The sequence below is a fragment of the Microcebus murinus genome, chromosome 27, assembly GCF_040939455.1.
Source record: "Microcebus murinus isolate Inina chromosome 27, M.murinus_Inina_mat1.0, whole genome shotgun sequence".
In the NCBI taxonomy this organism is placed as follows: domain Eukaryota; kingdom Metazoa; phylum Chordata; class Mammalia; order Primates; family Cheirogaleidae; genus Microcebus; species Microcebus murinus.
The window spans coordinates 6565405-6589257 of record NC_134130.1 but is presented as its reverse complement, the minus strand read 5'-3'; the positions used below and the strand labels follow the sequence as shown (position 1 = coordinate 6589257).

Sequence of the window (23853 nt, the reverse complement as noted above, 5' to 3'; positions counted from 1 at the left end):
TAGAACATTCCTATCACCCAAAAGGAAGCCCTGTCCTCAAGGCAGTCACTCCCCACCCCCTCCCCAGCCCCTGGTGACCACGAATCCACGTCCCGTCTCTGTGGCTCTGCCTGTCCTGGACGTTTCCTATAAACGGAGTCTCACACTGTGTGTCCTTCTGTGTCTGGCGTCTCTCACTGAGCACGATGTCCTCAAGGTCCCTCCACGCTGTGGCCTGTGTCGGAGCCTCGTCCCTGTTCCTGGCTGAGTGATGTTCCACGTGTGGATGCACCGTGTTGAGTTTATCCATCATCCGTTGATGGATTAGCGCTGGCGAACACTCACGCACACGCATGCGTTTGAGGACCTGTTTCAAGCCCTTTGAGTGCACACCCATGAGCAGAATTGCTGCGTCACCCCTCAAATGGCCTAAGCCAGGCCTCTGCGCCTTGCACCGTTGGGGCTGGATTTTGTGAAGTGTCACTATTCAGAATCGGCAGGTGCACACCTGTCTGATGGGAGGCCACAAGGCCGAGGGTGGAGTGGGAGATGGCTGGTCTTGCATGACCAGGGTCAGGTGACCCAGGCACTCACCTTGGGCACAAAATTTAAGGGAATGCCAAAAAAAGTCAGCAATCAACATAAGTAATATTTTAATGCGCTATTATAAAAACTCAAAATGAATATGCAAAACCCATGATGAACAAAACATCATGATTTTCAACCAAGACGGTGACAGTGCCTCGAGAGACACAAGGGAGCCTGAGGCTGAAGGAAAATCACAGTTACCGACCTTGTCTTGATTTAAAATTTCAAAATTGGCTTCCTTGTGGATTTCTGCATTGATTTTGAATTTTTAAAATAGAAGTAATAAATAATATTACATTGACATACATTGCTGTTACATTAAATCAAACTAGAATAAATTGCAATATAAAATAGACCGGGCACGGTGGCTCACACCTGTAATCCTAGCACTCTGGGAGGCCGAGGCGGGAGGATTGCTCGAATTCAAAACCAGCCTGAGGAAGAGCGAGACCCCGTCTCTACTATAAATAGAAATTAATTGGCCAACTAATATATATAGAAAAAATGAGCCGGGCATGGTGGCGCATGCCTGTAGTCCCAGGTACTCGGGAGGCTGAGGCAGGAGGATTGCTTGAGCCCAGGAGTCTGAGGTGGCTGTGAGCTAGGCTGACGCCACGGCACTCACTCTAGCCTGGGCAACAGAGTGAGACTCTGTCTCAAAAAAAAAAATAAATAAATAAAATGAAATTAAATAAATAAAATAAAATAGATTCAGTTCAAATAAAATTAATGAGTTTTTATTTTACATTAAAATAAAATAGTATTTCTCTTGATCGCTGAGGTTTTCCAGCCCTACTTGCTGCACCCTGGGAACTGCCTGGGATTTGGGCCCCTGACAGGTCTGAGTGACAATTGCAGTTTAGCCACCTCCTCGCGGCGGGCGGGGGACCTCGGGCTCCCTTCTGTGTGACTTGTTTTAGCCACTTCCAGAATCCCAGCTGTGCAGAGTGGGGGTGGGTTGCAGCGACACCTGCCCACCTAGCCCCGAGTGCCGCCGCACGGAAGGGTCCCACCTGCTAACAGGCTGGGCTGTCACGGATGCCGCCGGGACCTCGGAGGGGCTGGCACAGCCAGAGCTGTCTAAAGAAAAGCGGCACACAAGCTGGGGTTCCACTTTTATTTTCTGTTGGTCTTGGGGAGGAGGGGCGTGAGCAGCCACTGGCATAATTTTCTGAATCCCCTGTTTTTTGTTGACAAATTTGGGGCAGCGACCACAGCCCCATCCCTGGGGTTGTTGGGGGGATGGATGAGTCCCTCTAGAGACTTCTGGAAACAGTCCTGGGCTGCGGAGGCAGGTAAGGAGGTCTCCCGCCTCTCTGCAGGTGAGCAGAGCCTCCTTTGGAGAACTTTCCACCACACTGTCACCCTACCAGGCTTCAAGGAAGCACTCCAGCACTTTCTTAGAACATCATTTGTTTTGCAGATGGCACCGACAGGCACTTCCCTCTGCCACGCCTGGCCCCGAGCCACAGGCAGCCAGTGCAGCCAGGGCTGTGTCCCCGCCGACCTGCTCCTCCCCCTCCCCCGCTAGGTAGGCTTCTAGCTCCCGCAAAGCAAGCTGGGAGGTGCCACTGAGCACTTGCTTCCAACCTGGGACCCCACAGGCCTGCTGGAGTCCAGTGTCTGGCATTAGGGGCTGAACTGTGTCCCCTGACAAAATCCAGGTTAGGGTGAAGTCCTAACCCCCAGGACCTCAGAACGTGACCTCAATAGCATCTTTGCAGGTGTGACTGGTAAGATGAGGGCGTACTAGAGTAGGGTGGGCCCTGATCCGATATGATTGGTGTCTTTATAAAAAGGGGGAAATTTTCGGCTTGGCGCGGTGGCTCACGCCTGTAATCCTAGCACTCTGGGAGGCTGAGGCAGGAAGATTGCTCGAGGTCAGGAGTTCGAAACCAGCCTGAGCAAGAGTGAGACCCCGTCTCTACTATAAATAGAAAGAAATTAATTGGCCAACTAATATATATATAGAAAAAATGAGCCGGGCATGGTGGCGCATGCCTGTAGTCCCAGCTACTCGGGAGGCTGAGGCAGGAGGATCGCTTGAGCCCAGGAGTTTGAGGTTGCTGTGAGCGAGGCTGATGCCACGGCACTCACGCTAGCCTGGGCAACAAAGTGAGACTCTGTCTCAAAAAAAAAAAAAAAGGGGAGGAGGAATTTGAACACAGACACGCGCGCAGGGAGATCTCCACGGGAAGACGGAGGCAGAGATTGGCGTGATGCTTCTACAAGTCAAGGGTGGCCAGGAAACCCCAGGAGCCGGGAGAGGCCTGGGACGGATCTCTCACGGGCTCGGCAGGAAGCAGCCCCGCCTGCCGACACCTTGATCTTGGACTTCCAGCCCCCAGAACTGAGAGAGGATAATGTCTGTGGCTGAAGGCCGGGCGTGTGTGGCTCACTGCAGTCCTAGCAAACCAGCTCCCGGGGTTAGGAGGAACTGGTTTGCTGAGCCCATACAACCCCCGACTGGACGCTACGGAGCAATCGGACGGGACCGGGAGGCGCCGCTGGCCGGCTGGGTGGCCCGTGCTGAGCCGGTGAATGCAATGCACCTTCACATATGAGGAAACTGGGTGTCCGGGGAAAACGGGGTGGCCCGTGCATCCCAACAGCTAAGGTCAGTTGCCACGACCAAGAACCTTCCAGGCCCCACGCCGACCAGCACACAGAGGCCTGGCGTCCAAAAGTGGGGGACTCAGGACCCTGCCCCAAACCCTCGGGGGGTGATGTCACTTGGAGCAGAGGACGATGGCCCAGGAAGGCAGCGGGTGGCTCAGGCGGCCTCAGCTGACGTGACAAAGAGCGTCTCTCGCGCTGCAGAAGGGCCTGGACCGCGACGGCCCCAGGCGGCCCCTGGGATCTGTTTCTCCCGGGCCAGGTTTGGTTTCGGTCGGGCCGAGGGTGCGGACACCTGCTGCCCGGCACTAAACCTGAGACTCTCGGTTCCTACCCGCTGGGGGAGGGGACGAACTCAAAGCCACCCCCATGCCAGGCCAGGGAGACGCTTGTCAACCTTCTGGGAAGTGAGCACGCGGGTCCCGGTGGAGAGTGTCGCACGCGTGTGCCAGGCCTGCGGTGGCTCCCCTCTCCCAATCCGCCTTGCCTTCCGGGCGGCGGTGGGCAGTGTGGGCTCCCCCCGCCCCGGCCCTTACTCAGCAGCTCCGCTGAGGGCTCCAAGGCCCTGGCTAGACAGCCCCGGGGGCGCGGGGTGGGCAGCGGTGGCTGGGAGCCGAGGTGGGGAACGTCTCCACGCACACTGACTTCAGGGGACAGGAATTCCGGCCGCCGGGCGTCTAGACTGCGGTGTTTCTGGGACGCTGGGAGCCGGAGCCAGGAGCCGGCTCAGGAGGGCCGGGCTATGCTGCCACCTGGTGGTCATGGCCAGACAGGCCTTGCTGTCTCAACGGAGCGGGCGCTTAGGGGCACAGAGGTGCTGGGGTCACCGCAGCAGGCTTGCGTGGGGCTTGCAGTCCGGTGGGCAAGGACAGTGCCAAACCCGCACCCACTTAATGCCTCACTCGATAATGCAATTTAAAAGTCTTTCTTTTTTTAGCAATTGGATTGACCTTGGTGCAAAGTCTCTCCCCCTAGGCACTGTGGACGCTGTGGCCGGATCCTTCTCTGGGGCGGGGTGTCCTGGGCACTGCAGGTGCTGAGCAGCATCCCTGCCCCCACCCACCCCACGCCAGGAGCTCCCCCCCCAGTCGTGACAGCCACAAATGTCCCCAGATGTCGCCCACTGTCCCCTGGGTGGGGTCAGATAAGCCGGGGCAAGACCCCTGCCCTAGTCCAGGCTCTGAGGAGAGAGGGCAGAGGGGCAGGCGGCCCCAGAGGGCGCCTGTGTTTTAGGGTCTTTCTCCTTCAACGGCTAGGACAGACAACAGGGGAATAAGATTTTATCACTCAGAGGTCCTGGGGCCACATGCAGGGACGTCAGGGACAGAGCTGACAGCGTGGCGACTAGCAGTGTATACGGGAATAGGGTGTGGGCCACTTCAAGTTCAAGGGCAAATGCCCCAACGGTCCCTTCCAAGAAGGCGCGGGAACACGGCAGCCCAGGCTGCCGGGCGGGAGAGGCGCCTCTCGGGTCTTATCTCTGGCTGCAGCGCAGAACTGGAGACTGTGTCAAGGTGACTGAGCCCTGTGTTCAAAGTGGACCCCGAGGCGACTCGAATGCTAGGCGCTGGCTACGGCACCCCGCCCCTCCCCCAGAACCTGCCCGAGACAGGCCGGGGTCAGGCAGGGCCACGTGTGGCGAAAGTGCCAGGGGTACGGGACGAGACTCCTTGGCTGGAGAAGGGCTGAGAACCGTGTTTTCCAGGAATTGGCAAACAGAAATGTGAGAATCTGTGCTGAGAACACACCCCCCCCCAGGGCACCGGACTTTCCCTAGAGCCACACCGGTCGGTCCCCCAGATGCGTCCCCCCCACCCCCGGCATCCCCCATCATCCACCCCACAGCAAGTGTGACCCACTGGTTCCCAAATCATCTCTGTTAATGGACCCCACCAGGGAGTCTCAACCAAGGAGGCTTCTGCCCCCCAAGGGACACTGAGTGATGTCTGGGGACGTCTGTGGCTGTCACCACTGGGGGTGCGTCTGGTGTGGCACAGGTGGGGGCCAGGGACACTGTTCAGCACCTGCAGTGCCCAGGACGGCCCCTCCCCAGAGAGTGGCCTTGCTCACTGTGTCTCCAGGTCTCCCAGGACAGTGCTGGGACGTTGGTCTGTGGTGGGCTGGGCCCGGGGACCTGGGCTGACTGCTCTCTCAGAGCTCCCGCACGCAACAGGGTGAGGGCCATCCTCTGCAGGACGGCAGGATTTGGGAGCTGGGGGCATCCTCCTAAAGTTATGTCAGCCCTTCCGTGAAGCCAAGGGGCTGGGCGGCTGCAGCTCTGGCCTCCCAGAGCAATGTCAGCGGAATGCACTGGCAGCCACTGCACTTGGACTTCCGGGAAACTGACACCCGAGGCCAGGAGGGAGCCCCAGGGCAGCTGCCTGCTTCCAGCAAGCTCCAGGTAGGGGCTGGTGGGGGGTGGGGGAGGAGCCCAGGTGGTTCCTGCAATGCTCTTGGCACCCCTGCTGCGGCCCAGCCGGCTGAGTCAGGGAGGGACCGTGGGCTCCGAGCTGCACCACGTGCTGGAATGAAACACGGCCAGCTGAGTCAAGGCTGTTCCCAGCAGCAGGCTGGCAGCGGGAGCCTTTCAGAATCTCCATGGGACCACGTGCCTCCCCGCTCACAAGGCCCCCCCACCTCCCCGAGGCCCCTGCACCCCCCGGAGCAAAACCGGACACTTCACAGTGGCCTGTCAGCTTCTCAGACATCCCCGGCCACTCAGCCCTCCCAGAGGCATCCTCTTGGCACAGGGCATTTGTGCAGCTCTGCTAGACTTTCCTCCAACACTCTTACAACCGGCGCTTGTCTCTGCAGGACCTCTGCTCTGATGTCCCCACCTTTCAGTGAAGCCTTCCTTTTTTTAAAAAAAAAAAAAAAAAAGAGACAGGGTCTTTGCTGCTCTGTCACCCAGGCTGGAGTACAGTGGCACAATCATAGCTCACTGCAGCCTCAAATTCCTGGGCTCAAGCGATCCTCCTACCTCAGCCTCCCGAGTAGTTGGGACTAAAGGTGCGACCGCCACCATGCCCGGCTAATTTTTCTATTTTTTGTAGAGATGGGGTCTTGCTATGTTACCCAGGCTGGTCCCCAACTCATGGGCTCAAGTGATCCTCCCACCTCAGCCTCCCAAAGCACTGGGGTTACAGCGTCCCTGTCTTCCACCCATTCCATGCCAGGGGCACTGCCCCTCCCCAGAGTCACAGCAACTCAAAATGTCCCCAATCTTTACCAAGTGTCTCCCGGGGGACAGAACTGCCCCCAGATGAGTTAGAGGATCCAATCCTCTCCCTGCCAAGACTTTACATCCCATAATTACCTCAAACAAAATCTAGAGTTGGAAAGTATGTCACGGACGCAACCTAAAAGTACCCATCCTGTCGAGATGTGTCCCTATAGGCAACCTTCTGAATCAGGGATGGGCAGACCAGTGTCTGTGAGCCGCCTGTTTGTGCAAATAAAGTTTTATTGGCAAACAGCCACACCATCCCTTGACACAGGGTCCATGGTGGCTTTTGTGCTACAACGGCAGAGCCAGGTAGTCGCCAGAGACTATCTGAGGCTGGATATAGAGCCAGGATGGCCGCACCCCTGAGAATGATCCCGTCCCAATGTCCACGGTGCTGAGGGGGAGAGACTCTATGAACTATTTGAACAAGAATCAAGTTCAATCTCTAGCTCACACTAGACACCAGAATAAATTCCCAGGGGGTCAGATGGTGGCAGGGCCATCCTGGGCACTGCAGGTGCCCAGCAGCGTCCCTGCGTCCATCCACTCCACGCCAGGGGCACCCACCATTGTGACAACCACAGATGTCCTGAGACATCACGCGGTGTCCCCTGGGGGCAGACCTGCCCCAGCTGAGAACCTGGTTTTTGGGGGGTGGGGGGCTAAGCCCACCAGCCTCCAGGTGTCAAGCCCACCCTCGTCCCTGCAGCTCTGACCCCATCTTGGGCTGCGAGTTCTGGGGACCCTGCCGGTCTGACCAAGAAGCCACATGAGACCCACCCAGACCCAGGATGTCCTGCAGAACACCTGGCCATGGTGCCTCATGACTGTCTGCATCCTCCTCGTCCCCAGCAGCCCTGCAGGGTCTGTCCCTGCAGGAGCCCTGCAGGCTCCCCGCTCTGCTCCCAAACCACCCTCCCTCCCTCCAGGGAGCCCTCCCCCCTGCCTGCAACACCTCCCTAGAGACAGTCTCTCCTCTCAGCCCCGCCCCGTCCCATTTCCTTGTTTCCTAAGACTCTCTGTTTCCGTTTCTTGCGTGCCTGGGGGTGACAGGCCGTCCTGCACTGGAATGGACACTCCCTGAGGACAGGACTTCATTCTGTCTGAGTCAGGCTGGTCCCTAGCAGCTAGACTGTCACCAGCACACAGTGGGTGTTGTTGGGTCAACATTTGCTGACCCCCCCCATCCACCCACTGGCTTGTCCATCTTGCCAACCCCCGGGCACTGGGCACCGAGGACAAAGGTCTCGCCCTCCTCTAACGGAGCTCTCAGCCACAATTTCTTTTTTCTGTACTACTTTTAAAAAAATAAACATTTTATTTGGAGTAATTTTAGGTTTACAGGAAAGTTGCAAAGATAGTATAGAAAGTCCCCGCCTATGCCCCGCCAGCTTCCTCTAGAGGTGACATCCTGGTCACAGCTGAGTAACGGACACGGGCTCGTTACTATTAAGTAAACTTCACACTTCATTCAAGTTTCCTCAGTTTCCCCGCATGCCCTTTCCTGTCCCAGGGCCCTTCCCAGGATCCCACATGGCACTTGGTTGTCACAACATCTAAGGCTTCTCTGGGCTGTGACAAGTTTCTTGTTTTTTTTTTTTTTTTTTGAGACAGAGTCTCGCTTTGTTGTCCAGGCTAGAGTGAGTGCCGTGGCATCAGCCTAGCTCACAGCAACCTCAAACTCCTGGGCTCAAGCGATCCTCCTGCCTCAGCCTCCCAAGTAGCTGGGACTACAGGCATGTGCCACCATGCCCGGCTAATTTTTTTTATATACATATCAGTTGGCCAATTAATTTCTTTCTATTTATAGTAGAGACGGGGTCTCGCTCTTGCTCAGGCTGGTTTTGAACTCCTGACCTTGAGCAATCCGCCCGCCTCGGCCTCCCAGAGAGCTAGGATTACAGGCGTGAGCCACCACGCCCGGCCTAGTTTCTTGGTCTTTCCTTGGCTTTTCCACTAACTTTCTTGTTCGTGTGTTTTGGAAAATAGTTACTTTCCGTGCTAAAAAAATATGTGTCATTTTGGTTACCCTAAGAGTTTATTATTGTTATTTTTTAATGAATTAATACATATTTCACATTTTCTCGGTTTTAAGTTCAAATATGGCAAACATCGATAAAAATAACCCACATAAATAAAAGCTCTGGGGAATGTTCAGTACCAGAAAGTTTGAGAAACTTTGCCCTGAGCCAGGGGTTGCCCAACTGTGGCCCTTAGGCCACAACTGGCTGACTGTGTGTTTTTGTAAATAAAGTTTTATTGGTACAGGGCCAAGCACATCTGTTTACATGTTGCCTGCCTGTAGCAGATTTTCCACTACAGTGGCAGAGACTGCCTGGTCAGCGAAGGTTAAGACATCGACACTCTGGGTCTCTGCAGAAAAGTCTGCTACTCCAGGTCTAGGTTATAGCAAAGTCGCAGCAAGTGCTTGTCTATAATCAGCCAAACCATATCCACAGTGCTGCGCCCACAGCTGTCAGACTGCCACTGCGACATCCGTCACGTGCCACTCAGCCAGGAGAAGGGACGAGGCTCTGACACAGGCCACAGTGTGGGTGGACCCTGAGGACATCGTGCTCAGTGAGAGACGCCAGACACAGAAGGACACACAGTGTGTGACTCCGTTTACATGAAATGTCCGGAACAGGCAGAGCCACAGAGACGGGACGTGGACTCATGGTCACCAGGGGCTGGACAGGAGCTAGGGAGTGACTGCTGATGGGGACAGGGTTTCTTCTGGGGTGCTTGAATGTCCTGGAATTAGAAGTGATGGTTGCACAACTCTGAACATGCTAAAAAATCACTGAATTGTATGCTTTTAAAGAGTGAATTTTGTACTTTGTGAATTATATCTCAATAAAGCTATTATTTGTTTTTTTTTTTTTAAAGAGAGAGAAACATACTTGTAGAATAAAAGAGAAGTGGCACTCCTGCATTCTGGCTCCAGGAATGTACCTGACCCCCTGTAATCCCCCTACAGGCAGAAGAACGGCCTTCACCTTGTCCCCCAACACCCCAGAGGAGTTCCTGTGCGCCAGGAAACCTGCCACCCAAGGGGCTGCTAAGCCACCAGACCCACAAGATGTTAAAAAAAGGTAAAATGGCAGAATCCTTTCCTATCAAAACAAGTTAGAAAGATCTCAGGCAAGAATCCAACATTTTCAGGCAATTAAAAGCAAAAGCAGCCGGGCGCGGTGGCTCACGCCTGTAATCCTAGCTCTTGGGAGGCCGAGGCGGGCGGATTGCTCAAGGTCAGGAGTTCAAAACCAGCCTGAGCAAGAGCGAGACCCCGTCTCTACTATAAATAGAAAGAAATTAATTGGCCAACTGATATATATATATATATATAAAAAAAATTAGCCGGGCATGGTGGCACATGCCTGTAGTCCCAGCTACTCGGGAGGCTGAGGCAGAAGGATCGCTCCAGCCCAGGAGTTTGAGGTTGCTGTGAGCCAGGCTGACGCCACGGCACTCACTCTAGCCTGGGCAACAAAGCGAGACTCTGTCTCAAAAAAAAAAAAAAAAAAAAAAAAAAAAGCAAAAGCAGGCTAGGTGCGGTGGCTCACGCCTGTAATCCCAGCACTCAGGGAGGCCGAGGCGGGAGGATCGCTCAAGGTCAGGAGTTCGAAACCAGCCTGAGCAAGAGCGAGACCCTATCTCTACTATAAATAGGAAGAAATTAATTGGCCAACTAAAAATATATAGAAAAAATTAGCCGGGCATGGTGGCGCATGCCTGTAGTCCCAGCTACTCGGGAGGCTGAGGCAGGAGGATTGCTTGAGCTCAGGCGATTGAGGTTGCCGTGAGCTAGGCTGATGCCACGGCACTCTAGTCCGGGCAACAGAGTGAGACTCTGTCTTAAAAAAAACAAAATGAAACATTTTCATCAAAACATCGCAGCTGTCAGTGGGCTTCTTAGGGCCACGTTGCCGGCCACCCTGGGGGCTGGGGGTGTGCACACGCCATCGGAGCCCAGCTGAGCCGCCGGAGTACTGCAGAGTGGACATCTCGGGGCTGGAAGTGCTGACCTGCTTCGAGGCAGAGATCTGGGACCCTGGGTAACCCCCCCCCCCCGCCAGCCTGGGCTTCCAGTTTCGTTTATAAAAGGGGTGACGTGTCCCCTCCCGCAGGGCGCTCTGAAGGCTGGAGGTCACACACAGGCTGTGTGACTTGTGTGTCACCTTTTTCTGGGGTGACCTTCCGTCCCCACGACCCCAGTTGTTTACTGAGGACTGAGGACAGCCCAGCTCTCCTACAGAGGGGGAACCCCAGAAGGTGACAGCTATGTGCCCTTAAAACCCCGATGTTGAAGCCATCACCCCCACACATGCGACTGCATTTGCAGATGGGGTCTTTAAAGAGACTACGAAGGTTAAATGAGTCATAAGGGTGTTTTTATGAGGACTCGTGTCCTTTTAAGAAGAGGAAGAGGCTGCGGAGTTGCACACGCACAGAGAAAAGGCCACGTGGGGACACGGCGAGGAGGCGGCCACCTGCAAGCTCAGGAGAAACCCACCTGCCCACACCTTGACCTTGCACCCACAGCCTGTGCACCGGCAAGGAAATGAATGTCTGTCGTTGGAGCCGCCCCGTCCGTGCCGTTTTGTGACGGCCCCGGCGGACGGAGACAGAGACTGTATTTGGAAAGGGGGCTCTGTCCTTTGCAGATGTCCCTGGCTAAGGTGAGGCTGTGCTAGGGCAGTGCAGGCCCTGAGTCCAAAGACAAGTGTCCTTGCAAGAGACAAAAGAGGAGAAGACAGAGGAGGCGGCTGCGTGGAGACAGAGGCAGAGACCGGAGAGATGCAGCCACAAGCCAAGGGACACCCGGAGTCCCCCGAAGCCGGAAGAGGCAGGAAGGGCCCTCCCCTGGAGCCTCTGGAGGGAGCTTGGCCCTGAGACACCTTGATTCTGGGCATCTGACCTCCAGGACTGTGCGAGGAGAAATGCCTGTGGTTTTAAGTCCCCCAAGCTGTGGTCACCTGTCACAGCAGCCAAGAGATGCATCTGCTCCCCTCTCTCCCCTCCCGACACTGGTCGCCACCGAGGAGCAAGTTCAACGCACAAAACCCCCTCTGACTATTTAAAGGTCACTTCCTGCCCACGCCGTCCCTGCGAGCACTCAGCCTGCCCTTCAGTAACCGCCAATGGCACCTTTCCCGGAGGGTCCCTTCTTCTTCTTCTTTTTGGTGGGGCGGATTACTATTAAACTGCGGCTGTGCCCCGGGCGGGGTGCCAGGCACTCGGGCTGTCCAACCACAGCCCTGCCCCCGGCGCCCCCTCCGCCCGGGGGTGGGGTGGGGTGGGGTGGGGTGGGGGGGTTAGGCTTACGGAGGTGCGAGAAGTCGCCCTGCAGAAATAGTGGGTCAGAAATGAAGGCTAAGGGACCCAGAAACTGGTGACGCCACTTGCTGCCACTTGATTCCGGGAAGGGGAGCCCAAAGCCAGCCACCCGGCGGGAGGGAGGCTTCCCTGTCTCTCTGCAATGCTTCCATGCTTTGCATTTTTATGCCAGGGGCACAGTGCTCGCTCTGTGCAAAACCTTTGCTCCTTTTCCTGGGACCCAGGTGACGGGGGAGGGACAAGCTGCCTCTTGGCTGAGCTCCTGGACCCTGAGGCTCAGCCTGGGCTCCCTGCTCTCCAGGGAGGGAGGAGGTGACCACAGCAGGGTCAGAGGTGCCGAAACAGGGCAAAGGCACACAGGAACCGAAAGTGGAGACCCAGACACATACTTGCACACCACGCTGTCAGCAGCGTCACACACGACAGCCACAAGGTGTGTGGCAGACAGACGGATGGACAAACACAATGTGGTCCGTCCACACGCTGAATATCACTCAGCAGTGAAAAGGGTCGAGGCCCTGACACAGGCCACAGCGTGGAGGGACCTCGAGGACATCGTGCTCAGTGAGAGACGCCAGACACAGGACACGTCCCGTGTGGTTCCACTCACGGGAGGTCCCTGGAGTCGTCAGATCCACAGACACAGGAAGCAGGGTGGTGGGTGCCGGGGGCTGGGGAGGGGGCGGGGAGTGAGTGTTTCGCGGGGACACAGCGTCAGTTTGGGAAGGTGAGAAAGTTCTGGAGACGGAGGGTGCTGATGGCTGCACAGCGCTGGGAATGTGCTTAATGCCACTGAGCTGTGCACTAAAAATGGTTAAGATGGTGAATTTTATGTTACGTGTGTTTTATGACAATTAAAAAAGAGTTCCCCACCTCTACCTGCCTTTGTTCCTCCTCCCGGCAGCCGTGAGCAGCGCCAGCCAGGGTGGCCCTGCAGGCAGCTGTTCCCAGCAGCGCCCAGGCCCCTCCCTCTGCAGGAGCCGGCCTGGCACAGCCTTCTGGGAAAGGCGGGGGCTGGGGGCCTTTCCTAATGACCCCCGGGCAGTGGCTGGAGGGCAAGAGACTGGCACCGCCAGCCCACCCCCGAGCTCTGCTCTGTGGGCCAGGAAAACCAAGGTCGGCTCAGGGCACAGAAGCCACCACCCGGCCGTCATCCTTCCTGGGGGACACAGAGCCCGGGCCCCCAGGCTGGGGTGGAAGCTCTTTATTTACTTCCAGGGGACTCGGGCTCTGTGCCAAGGGGCACGTTCTGTCCCCGGGGTCCCCAGACGCCTTTCTCCTCCTTGGACAAGGGCGCAGACTCCGGAATGGGAAAAAGGGCCCAGAGTTCTGGCACCAACTTGTGGGCCACCCCCCCTTGCTTCCTGGTGTTTCCATGGTTGCCAGGGAAGCCTGAAAAGGAACAGAGCCCAGAGAGGGGGACGCAGGGAGTGACAGGGCCCACCCCTGTTCAGGGGACAGGATGCCCCCAGGGACGTAGACTGACGCTGAGCACTTCATGTTTCCTCAATGCCCTCCCTGTGCTTGGGCATGGGCAAGGACCTCGTAGCTGATTGTATCATTTATTCCTCACAACGACTCGGGTGGTGGGGTGCTTATCACCCCGATTCTACCAAAGAGAAGCAGAGGGTGAGAAGGAGGCTGGAGCCAAACCTATTGATTATCGTCATGAGTGGGGCTGGAACCCTCCATGGCTCCCTCCTGCCCTTGGGTTAAAACACATGTGCTGTGTGTCTCCCTTGTCCCTCCCCCTCACTGCGCCTGAAGTCCAGGGTCCAACTCCTGTGTCCCCTGTCCCCTCCCGAGTCAGTTCCAGGGCTCTGTCGATACTCAACTCGGATGTCACTTCCTCCAGGAAGCCCTCCCTGAAGCCCCACATAAAGCCCGTGGTGTGGGCGCCAGCTTTCACTCTCAGGCAGTGCTGTCTTCATCAGTTCACTCGATTAGGGTCTCAACTGGGGCGATTCTGTCCCCTCGAGGTGACACTTGGCAATGTCTAGGGACATCTGTGGTTGTTACAATAGAGGGAGGGGGAGATCCTGGCATGGGGTGGGTGGAGGCCGGGGACGAGGCTCAGCACCCTGCAGGGCCCAGGACGCCCCCACATTAACAGCAGCAAGCCCACCCCTGGCACGGTGCCAGGAGAAGGACCCTGGTTAATGGCTTGCCAGGGGCACCCAAGGGTGTGGTTCCAGCCCCAAGTCCCTGCTGCCACCTCCTCTGTGTGCCTTGTCCTCTCTGCACCTGCTTCCTCTGGCCCCAGCTCCCTTCCAGGAAGGCCACAGCTAGCACCCTGCATGGCGTGAACACCTGTCCCGGCGTGCCGGCCAGCCTGGCTTTCTGTCCCTGCTGGCTGCTCCCGGGTCCCCCGTCTCACGTGGGACAGAGGCTGACTGGCTCAAGGCTTGCCTGTCATTACGAGCAAAGCTCTGAATCAGACAGATATTAGTCAGGGAGCCGGGGAACAGCATGTCACATTCCGGGAGGCTAATTAGCTCAGGCCTCAGCTCCGGCAACTGACTCAGCCCCGGAGCTGCATGTGATCGTTACTCCTTCCGGGGCCACGACAGTTATGTTCTGGAGGTTTCACTCACTGTCCCATGGTGTCACTGCTCCTGGCCACAGACTTACCTGTGTGCAGGAGGTCAGGTGAGGCTATGTCCCAGGTCCTTCATTCCTTCCTTCTTTCACTCACTCGCTAAACATCTCACGGGGACTTGGACCAATCCCTGATCTTAAACAGCTCATGGTCTGGCCCCAGCTGACAATCACGAAACAGCTGCCATGTGGCCCTGGGCACGTTACTTAGCTTCTCTCCGCTACTATTCTTGTCATCTGTGAAATGGAGACAATTAGCTCCATTGCAACATAGTAAGTGTATTAGTCAGCTATTGCCGCATAACAAATTGCCACAGATTTCGCAGTTGAAAACAACACTTCTTTGTCATTTCACAGTTTCTGTGTGTCAGGGGTCTGGAATGGCTTGGCGGGGTCCTCAACTCAATCTTGTAAGATTCCAGTCTTGTAAGCCTGGAATCAAATCAGTATTGGCTGGGCTGAGTCCTCACTGGAATTTAGGGTCCTCTTCCAAGCTCCTTGGGGTTCTTGCAGAATCTGTTTCCTGGCAGCTGTAGGAAAGAGGTCCCTGTTGGATGGGGGTGTTCTCAGCTCCTAGAGGCCACCCTCGGGTCTCTGCCACATGGCACCTGCCACAGACTGCTCTCTGTTTGCTTTCTTTAGGGCCAACAGGACTAGAGCTGCTGCTTCCCCGGGACTTGAGCAGGAGGCGGCAGGTGGGGTGGGGTGGGAAGTCCTGGCAGCAGCTCCCCTGGACAGTGAGAGGCTGCTGCTCGCTGGGGAAAGGGGGGATCTTTAATCAGCAGTGTCAGGAGAGCTGGGTAAATGCTTAAAAAAGAAATTGAATTTAGATCCCTGGCTTATGCTTTAGGTTGAAACTAGTTCCGGGTGACTGTAGAGTTCGACATAGAAGCACACAGACACACAAGCATACACATGCACATACATGTGCACACACAGACACATGCACACACATGCACACATGTACAGGAACACCCACACAAATGTGCATACACTCCCCACACACACATATGCATACAGATACATGAGTACCCACAAAACGTGCACACACTCCCACACAAACACACACCCCCACACGCATGCACACTGACAGAACATGACAGTGACATTCACATGCACATGTGCACAGGTGGATGTCTGCTGACTGAATGGATGAAGCAGAGGGAAGAATAAAGAATCCTAGCGCCCACACCATCAGTGTCCACGGCCAGGTGGGATCACACTGGGGCTCCCCCGTGTCCCCCTTCCCCTGACTTCTCATCGTACGTGAGTATCGCCCCCATGTATGTTTTGAGTCAAAGGCGGCCGCAGTCGGATGACTCCATGATGACCGTGTTTGCAGCATCCCTCGCTCTGTGGGAGGCCGACTGTGCAAGCGGTTGCTTAGCAACGGGCACGCATGCGCGCTGGGGCTGCCCCTGGAGTGGTCCACTGCCTGGTCCTCGTGCACCGGAGCCTCTCCGGGTGTCCAGTTTCAGCTCCAGAAAATCGGGTGGGGACAGCCACCGACCCTGGAGAAGGACTAACTGAGAGGACGCCTGTGAGGGGCCTTAACCTGCAGGGCTCCAAAGAGTGGGTTTGTTTGCTGGGGCTTGAGCGGGAACCACAGGAAGCTGGTCAGGCAGGGAACAGACAGGATGATCTTGACTCACCCCCCAGGCAAGGTTCCCCGGGACCAGGGTCTCCCCCGGGGCACTGTGGGCATTCAGGGCTGACCCCTCCCCTGCGTGGCAGGACACTGAGCTGCGTCCCTGGTCTCCACACAGGAGCACCCATCAATCCAGACACCCAAAAATGTCTTGGGGACAAGAACGCCTTCAGCCGAGACCCCCTGGGTGAGGGGATTCCACAGGCCCCAAAAGACTCTGCGTCCCACAGTCCCCTGCCCTGTGAGGTCCTAGGAGGCTACACACGGTTAAATCCACACCTGAGTGGGGAGGGAGGGAGGAGGGGAGTCCCAGGGGCTGGGGGTCCCCTGGTCTGTACCGCCTGCCCCATTGAAAGTTTACTCTGGTGTCTGTCATGAGCAGGGAATGGACTCAGTTTTTGTTCCTAAATAAGTACTAATAACTCAGGGTCTTCCCCCCGCCCCTGCACTGTGGACACTGGTCCAGATCATTCTCTGTGGGGGGCCGTCCTGGGCAGAGTGCTGGGCAGTGTCCCTGGCCTCCACCCACCCCATTCCAGGAGCACCCATAATCGTGACAACTACAAATGTCCCCAGACATGGCCCAGTGTCCTCCAGGTGACCCTACTATAAAGGGTCAAGGTCGTGTCCGAGCTCCCCTGCCACCTTGGGAAGCACCACGTGTCCTGCAGACTAAGTGGCAACAGGGTGCAAAGAGGGGCTTCCAGGCACTGGGGGCCATGGCAGAGGCCCCCGGGGGTTCCGAGTGGCACCCCCTAATGACAGTCTACTGTACAGGTGTTTTGTGGGGCGGGCAGCAGCGGCAGCCCGTGACCTTCTGTGAGCAGAACATTTTAAGGTTTCCACAGTGTATCTTGGCAGTTCTTTCAAAGGAACAACTTGTCCACAGAAAAAAAACTGATCATAATGTGCATTTCAACATGCCCAGGACAGGCTGAAAGCCGGGAGCCAGCCGGGGGGAAGAGGTGCGCTGTGACGGGCACGCTGGGGTCTGAGTTTGCTCACCACACAAGGCTCGCTCTCGAGATAAAAGGCTCCGGTAATGCTCGCGGCAGAAATACTCAGAAACTCCCGGGGAGAACAAAGGGCTATCAGAAAAACACACGCTTCGGTTTGGAGGTCACAGAGTTCTTTGGTGCTGTACACGGTGAGCAAAGAGGACAGAGAAATGCTTATGGTGGGACAGGGACAGCCACCACGGCGCTGTGGACACTGGGTCGGTCCTGAGTGCTGCAAGGCGCCGAGCAGGGTCCTCAGCCCCCACCCACCCCATGCCAGAAGCAGCCCCCTCCCCAGCTGTGACAACCACAAATGTCCCCAGATACTGCCCAATGTCACCTGGGTGGGGGTGCAGAGGCAGAATCACTCAGCCCCATGAGACCCACCAAAAAGTTAAATTTCAAACGGTGCAAGATTTAAGTGCAGCACATGCAGCCAGTCCAGAATACAGCTAATTTATATATATATATATAATCTCAAAATCTGGAAGAATGCCACGCAAAACAAAGGCAGACACTGATGTATGAAAAACACTGAAAATCCTCTGTGGCAAGAGCCACTGTAAGCGAAGTCGAAAGACACGCTCGGAAAAATATTCGCAGAGTTCAAACGAACATATATAAAGACTTCAAACAAAGCGAGGAGAGACAGAGACCTCAGCAGGGAGGTCAGCAGAGAACACGTTGGTGACGCGCCCAAGAGACACCTGAGGGGGCGGGTGCTTGTACCCGGGGCCCCAGAGACCCAACAAAACAGGGAGGATCTGTTCTCACTTGTCAGGTTGGCAAGCATTTAAAAACTGTAGCTGGGAGGGTGGAGAAATGGGCATTCCTGGCGGGAAACGGGACATTTCTGGAGGTCGTCGTAGTCGAATGTCAAAAAGTCAATCGCGCACGTGGTGCAGAGAGCACTGCGAGGCTAATTACAAACCCCTGTTTGCAGGAAACCACGGCCACCCAAGGGCTTACAAAGGTGGGGAGAAGGAAGAAAGAGAGGGAGCGAGAAAGGAGAGAGAGAGAGAGAGAGAGAGAGAGAGAGAGAGAGAGAGAGAGAGAGAGAGAGAGAGAGAGAAAGAGAGAGAGAGAAACACCCCAGAAGCCCATCCAGGGAGAATCACTTAAATAAATTACAAAATCATTTAAAAGGGAATAAATGGCCACACCCTGTAGCATGGAACATTAAGCAAGCGTTAACAACGATGACGGCAATGTAGAGTTACTGACAAGGGGCCCATTCATCAAAATGAGCCCCCTGAAGAACAAAACCCCATTCACCTAGAATCGTACGTGTGGATGTAATTCGCAAACAGATCGCGGGATGTGTTCATCGGCACGGGGACAACGGTCACTGCCGGGCTGGGCAGGGGAGGGCTTGGCGTTCCTCTTTGTAGTTTTCTTCATTGATTTTAATTTTCTTTTTTTTTTTTTTAACAAGAAGTCTGTCTGACTTTGACTTTGGAGATGGGATGGGCAGGGCTCCCTCGTTTCCCACGCAAGGTGCACACGCGCGCACACGCACACACACGCACCCCACGCGGGTCTTGCCCAGCAAAGTTAAACATCGCCATCTGTTTTGCACCAGGCTGAGCACAAACAAGCCCAAAGAGACCAGGACTCCTGTCCCAGCTTTGCTGCTGACTTGCTCTCTGGCTTTGGGGACGGCCTGTCTCTTGCGACTGTGTCCCAATGTGTCTCCCTGGGGCTGGGAAATCCTTCCTCCACCCAACTCACTTGGCAGGGCCTGCTCTGGCCCGAAGACCCGGGGGAAGATCTGGGCCGGGGGCAGGTGGTGCTGGAATGCCATCCTCTGGCCCCCTGGGCTCCCCTCCAAGAGGGGGACCAAAGAACCAGGCTGCTGCCTCAAAACTGCCCTGTCCCCCGTGTGGCCCTGGGGCTGCTGTTTGTGCCCCTGAGCAGACAAGCCTGAGAGGGAAGGAGCTGCCCAACTTGGAAGGCATACTCTGTGCCCGGGCGCAGATGGCTTTGTGATGGCCTTCCTGGGAGACAGAATTATAAACTCGAAGCCTGACCCATAGCAGTGCGGTGGCCTGTCCTGTCTTAGCCTGGCGGGGGAGCCGCAGCCGGCTCTGCGTGCGTCCCCTCCGAGCTCTCGCCCTGGCCAGAACGCTCACCTAGCAGGGCATGCCACCAAACCCAGACCAACCGCAAAGAGAATTTTGATCTCGCCAGGGAGGAAATAGCTTCAGCTCAAGTTGCTGTACATAAAGTGGCCCGATTGATACTATGAAATCATGGAAGTTATTAACGATGGGAATTAACACTATGAAATTAAGGACAAGGAATCAGCAGGTGCCCCCCCCACCCCAGGGGCAGTCCCAGAAGAAGGGACCCAGGTATGGGCAGCTGATCCCTGTGGTCACAGAATGGAGAGACCCAGCCCCCAAATGGCCAGAGTCACGCCTGGTGGACGCCCCCACGAGGGGCGGGAGGGGCGGACAGAGACTGGAAGACGCTGCGCTGCTGGCTCTGGTGGGGGAGGAAGGGCCCCGGGCCAGGGGACTCGGTGGCCGCTGGATGCCGGGAAAGGCGGGAGACGGTTCTCCCTGGAGCCCCAGGAGGGACCGGCCCCAATGACACCTTCATGTCAGCCCAGTAAGGCCCATTTGGACCTCTGTGCTCAGAACTGCCAGATGATAGCTGTGTGTGGCGAGCCATTCCAAGTTGGTAGGCATTTGTCACAGCCAACACTGGAGAGCCTGGCCACCACCCGTGATCTGTGTGATATCTGGGAGCTCTAACCTGAGCCCTGGGGGGTCGGGGCAGCCCCTCCTCCAGCCGACAGGCCTGCCCGCCAGAGAGCTGTTCTCCCAGACCCCACTGGGTGACACTTGTTGCCGGGACAGGTTCCGGAGGACAATGACCCTGTCAAACAAGGTCTTTCCAAGAGGCCTGTGGGAGACCAGAAAGCCCAACGCTTCTTGCCAGGAACTGATGTATTTCACCTGGAAGACGCTGTTATTTCTGCAACCAGTGGCATTTCCCCGTCAAACTGAATGTTTAAAGAAGCCCAACACAAGCTGGGCGCAGTGGCTCCCGCCTATGATTCCAGCCCTTTGGGAGCCCAAAGCGGGAGGATTGCTTGAGGCCAGGAGTTTGAGATCAGCAACAGAGCAAGACCCTGTCTCAAAAAAAAATAAAATAAAAGAGCCTGGCACCAAACACCTATGGTATGGCCAGCCCCAGTGAGCTCCTGGAACTTTTCTTTTTTAGAGACGGGGTCCCACTCTGTCTCCCAGGCTGGAGTGCAGTGGTGTCATCGTAGCTCACTGCAGCCTCGAACTCCTGGGCTCAAGCGATCCTCCTGCCTCAGCCTCCCGAGGAGCTGGGACTACAGGCACCACCACACCCAGCTACTTTTTCCATATGCTGCCTGAGCTGGTCTCAAACTCCTGATCTCAAGCGATCCTCCCGCCTCGGCCTCCCAGACTGCTGAGATTACAAGTGTGAGCCACCGCGCCCGGCCTCCCGAAACTTTTTAACACCTCCCTGTCTCTGCCTCGCCTTCCTAGCCGTCTGTTCTCTTTCCAACTGAGCTTTTTTGTTTGTTTAATGGCCTCACTGGGGTACGAGTTACGCGCCTGAAGAGGCACCCGTCTTTCAGTGTGCACAGTTGCAAGAGCGTTAGTTAATTCATACAGTTGTGCGACCCTCGGCAAGATCTCCTCGCAGAACACTGTCGTCAGCCCCAAAGGCTGTTCCGATCCCACCCCTGGCCCCCAGGCAACTGCCAATCTGTAGCTTTTTCGAAAAACTTCCTATAAGTGGAATCATACAATATGAAGCCTTTCACACTTTTTGATGTTTGCACCCTTTTATATATATATGCGAGAGCTTTTTATATCCGTGCTTTATATGCATAAAACAGCTCTCTATACATACACGTCAGCTTTACTGAGATACAACTCATATGCCACACAATCCACCCATCGAAAATACGCAATTCGGTGGCATTTAGTATGTTCAAAGAGTTGCGCAACCGTCACCTCTCCTCCTGCCTCGGCCTCCCAGAGTGCTAGGGTTATAGGCGTGAACCACTGCACCCGGCCCAAATAATTTATTTTTAAATGATTTCCTCCTCCTATATTTTAAAAGCCTCTCAAAAACCTTCAGAAGCGGCCGGGCGCTGTGGCTCACGCCTGTAATCCTAGCTCTTGGGAGGCCGAGGCGGGCGGATTGCTCAAGGTCAGGAGTTCAAAACCAGCCTGAGCAAGAGCGAGACCCCGTCTCTACTATAAATAGAAAGAAATTAATTGGCCAACTGATATATATATAAAAAAAATTAGCCGGGCATGGTGGCGCATGCCTGTAGTCCCAGCTACTCGGGAGGCTGAGGCAGAAGGATCACTCAAGCCCAGGAGTTTGAGGTTGCTGTGAGCTAGGCTGACGCCACGGCACTCACTCTAGCCTGGACAACAAAGTGAGACTCTGTCTCAAAAAAAAAAAAAAAAAAAAAAAAAAAAAACCTTCAGAAGCAACCAGAGGACAGTTAAGGGACCAACATCGGAGTGATAGCTCTGCTCCTAACTTGTTCAAAGGAATCTTCCCGCTGGAAGGAGGAAGTGGCGTGGTGCCGTCCTCGAGGTAATGATTGGGTCTTTGCTCTATTAGTTCCCGAGAGAGCCGATTCACAAAAAATAAAAAGAATAAAAGAGCCCAGCACCTCCTCGCCCCGCCCCCGCCGCACCCCTGCTCCCCGGGCTCTCCCCGGGGACAGAGGCAGCGACTCCGTGCACAGCCTGCAGAACCACGAACCAAATAACCCGTTTTTATGCGTCACCCGGCCGGGGGCATTCCTTACAGCAACGTGACAGACTAAGACCCCATTGGTCACTAGAGGGCGGATGGCGCGTTTCAGACGCAAACGGTGTCCAGGGACTCAGCTCCGCACTGGGCGGGGACCGTCCACCTGCACCATGTGATCGGGGGTGAGGGCTGAAGCCTCCTTCTGCGAAGCCCCCTAGGACGGGAGACCCCGGACAGGCGGGGACACAGCCGTGCGCCTGACCAGTGCCACACACCCTGCTTCGAGGGCGAGAAATGCACCCTTGGCGGACAAGTGGCCGACACGCAGCCGTCAAGGCCAACGCGTTCGCCCCGATGGCAGCCCCACGTCCCAGAGAGCCAACCGAACGCCAGCTTCAACTGTGAACGTGGGACAAAGGGAAACATCGTGCACCCACCTGTGCCCAAGGCCTGCTGTCCCCAGCGCCGAGAGGCTCGGAGTCCAAGCTTCGCCCCCTGGAAGAAGATAGACAGATAAAGAACACAGATAAACAACACAGCATTTTAGGCCGGTGTGGCCAGGCGGGTGTTGGTCAGGGTCAACATCGAAGGACAGTCCCCTGCCCGTGACCAGACATGGTAGAGGTCATTTTGTGGGGTCCTGCCTTTCCGTTTCCAGCCAAACTATGGGGACAGTGCGGAGGTGACCCCAGAGAGGTTCCGTTCAAGAAGGCAAGACATTGACTGGAGATTCACCACGTTGCTCCTAATACGTTTTCCAGGTGTTTAAAACCCGAATTGAAACAAGGATCGATGTTTACATGACATTCGATAGTTTATAAAAGATGTTTATCTGTGTCTTTTGAGCTCCTGTGGTCCCCCTGAGAGGAAGAGGTGGAGGAAGCTGAGTCAGTGCCCTGTCCCTGCTGCCCACGGGTGGCCGACTCATCCGGGTCTGCCCGGGATGTCCCCAGAGTTAGCGTGAAAGTCCTGAGTCCCGGAAACTCCCCCGTCCCAGCTGAACTGGGACAGTCAGTCTCCGAGCAGGACAGAGCCGCAGCGCAGGCCTGGACGGCCCCACCCCGCGGACTGCAGGGGCGGCTGGGCCGGAACGGCTCCTGCAAACACTGAGGTCTGGGTCCGACCCCAGGTTTCCTCTGGGCTCTGGAATCTCAGCACAGGCCAGGCAGGGGGCCGGTGTGACCAGCCCCCACGGACACCCAGCTTGGAGTCTCTGCCAACTTCACTGGGGACAACACTCCTTACGTGTCATCACTGCTCCACGCTGGGGGCAGAGCATGTCCTGGGTGACTCCCCAGGGAGAGGGTTCTGGAAGCTGAGCCTGGCCTCCCTCACGCACCCTGCACGACCTTCCCCTTTGCTGACTCTGCCGTGCCCTTTTGCTGTCATGAACCACGGCCGCAGGGACAACCACACGCTGAGTGACTGCACCTGGGGGTGGCCTTGGGGACCTCTGGCCAGTCAGCATGGTGAAGCCTCATCTCTCAGACTGGACACCCCACGTCCAGGGCCCCAACCCTCCTGGCCTGGCCCTTGCTGAGGGGCCATTTGGCTCCACTAGGCAAAGTTGGATCTGTCACCTGCACCACCCCGGATCCCTGCAGGCCAGGGGCCAGCTCAGCGCACTTGACCCTGAACTAGAGAAGTCAACCAAGAGACCCCCGCTGAACCAAGGTCACACCTGCCTTTCCTGGTCAGGTACCTGGACAGGGAGGTCACCTGTAGGCCACGCCGAGACACACCCCACCCTGGAGCCGGGACAGCCCACAGAAAAGGTGCCACAGACAAACAATGCTCTCCACACGTACTCCTGCTCTAGCCTGTATTGGAGCTCCATCCTTTTTCACGGTCCAGTAATATTCCACCGTGCGGATGGAGCACACTTTGCTGACCCATCGCTCACCTGTTGAGGGGCCTGCAGTTATCCCCACTTTTTTCAACTACAAATCACGCTGCTATGAACATTTGCATGCAAATCTTTTTTGTGGACATATGTGGTCATGTCTCTTCACCCTCCCATACCAAAAGCCCCTTTGAGAGCTCTAAGAGACTGGAGAGTTTTCAATGCCACACACTCACATAGCCCGGAACTGGTC

General features: G+C 56.0%; 1 protein-coding gene across 2 annotated transcripts in view; it reads right to left on the bottom strand.

Moving 5' to 3' along the window:
* The window catches only part of GNG7 (G protein subunit gamma 7), a 123903-nt gene that overhangs the window by 66929 nt on the left and 33121 nt on the right, over positions 1 to 23853 (bottom strand). Inside the window, exon 2 of one of the 2 annotated variants that reach the window (XM_020283859.2) lies at positions 22195 to 22252. The exons of the other annotated variant lie outside the window; for it this stretch is intronic. The gene's annotated coding sequence lies outside the window, so the exon portion shown is untranslated. The remainder of the gene's footprint in view (positions 1 to 22194; positions 22253 to 23853) is intronic. 2 annotated transcript variants of the gene reach the window in all.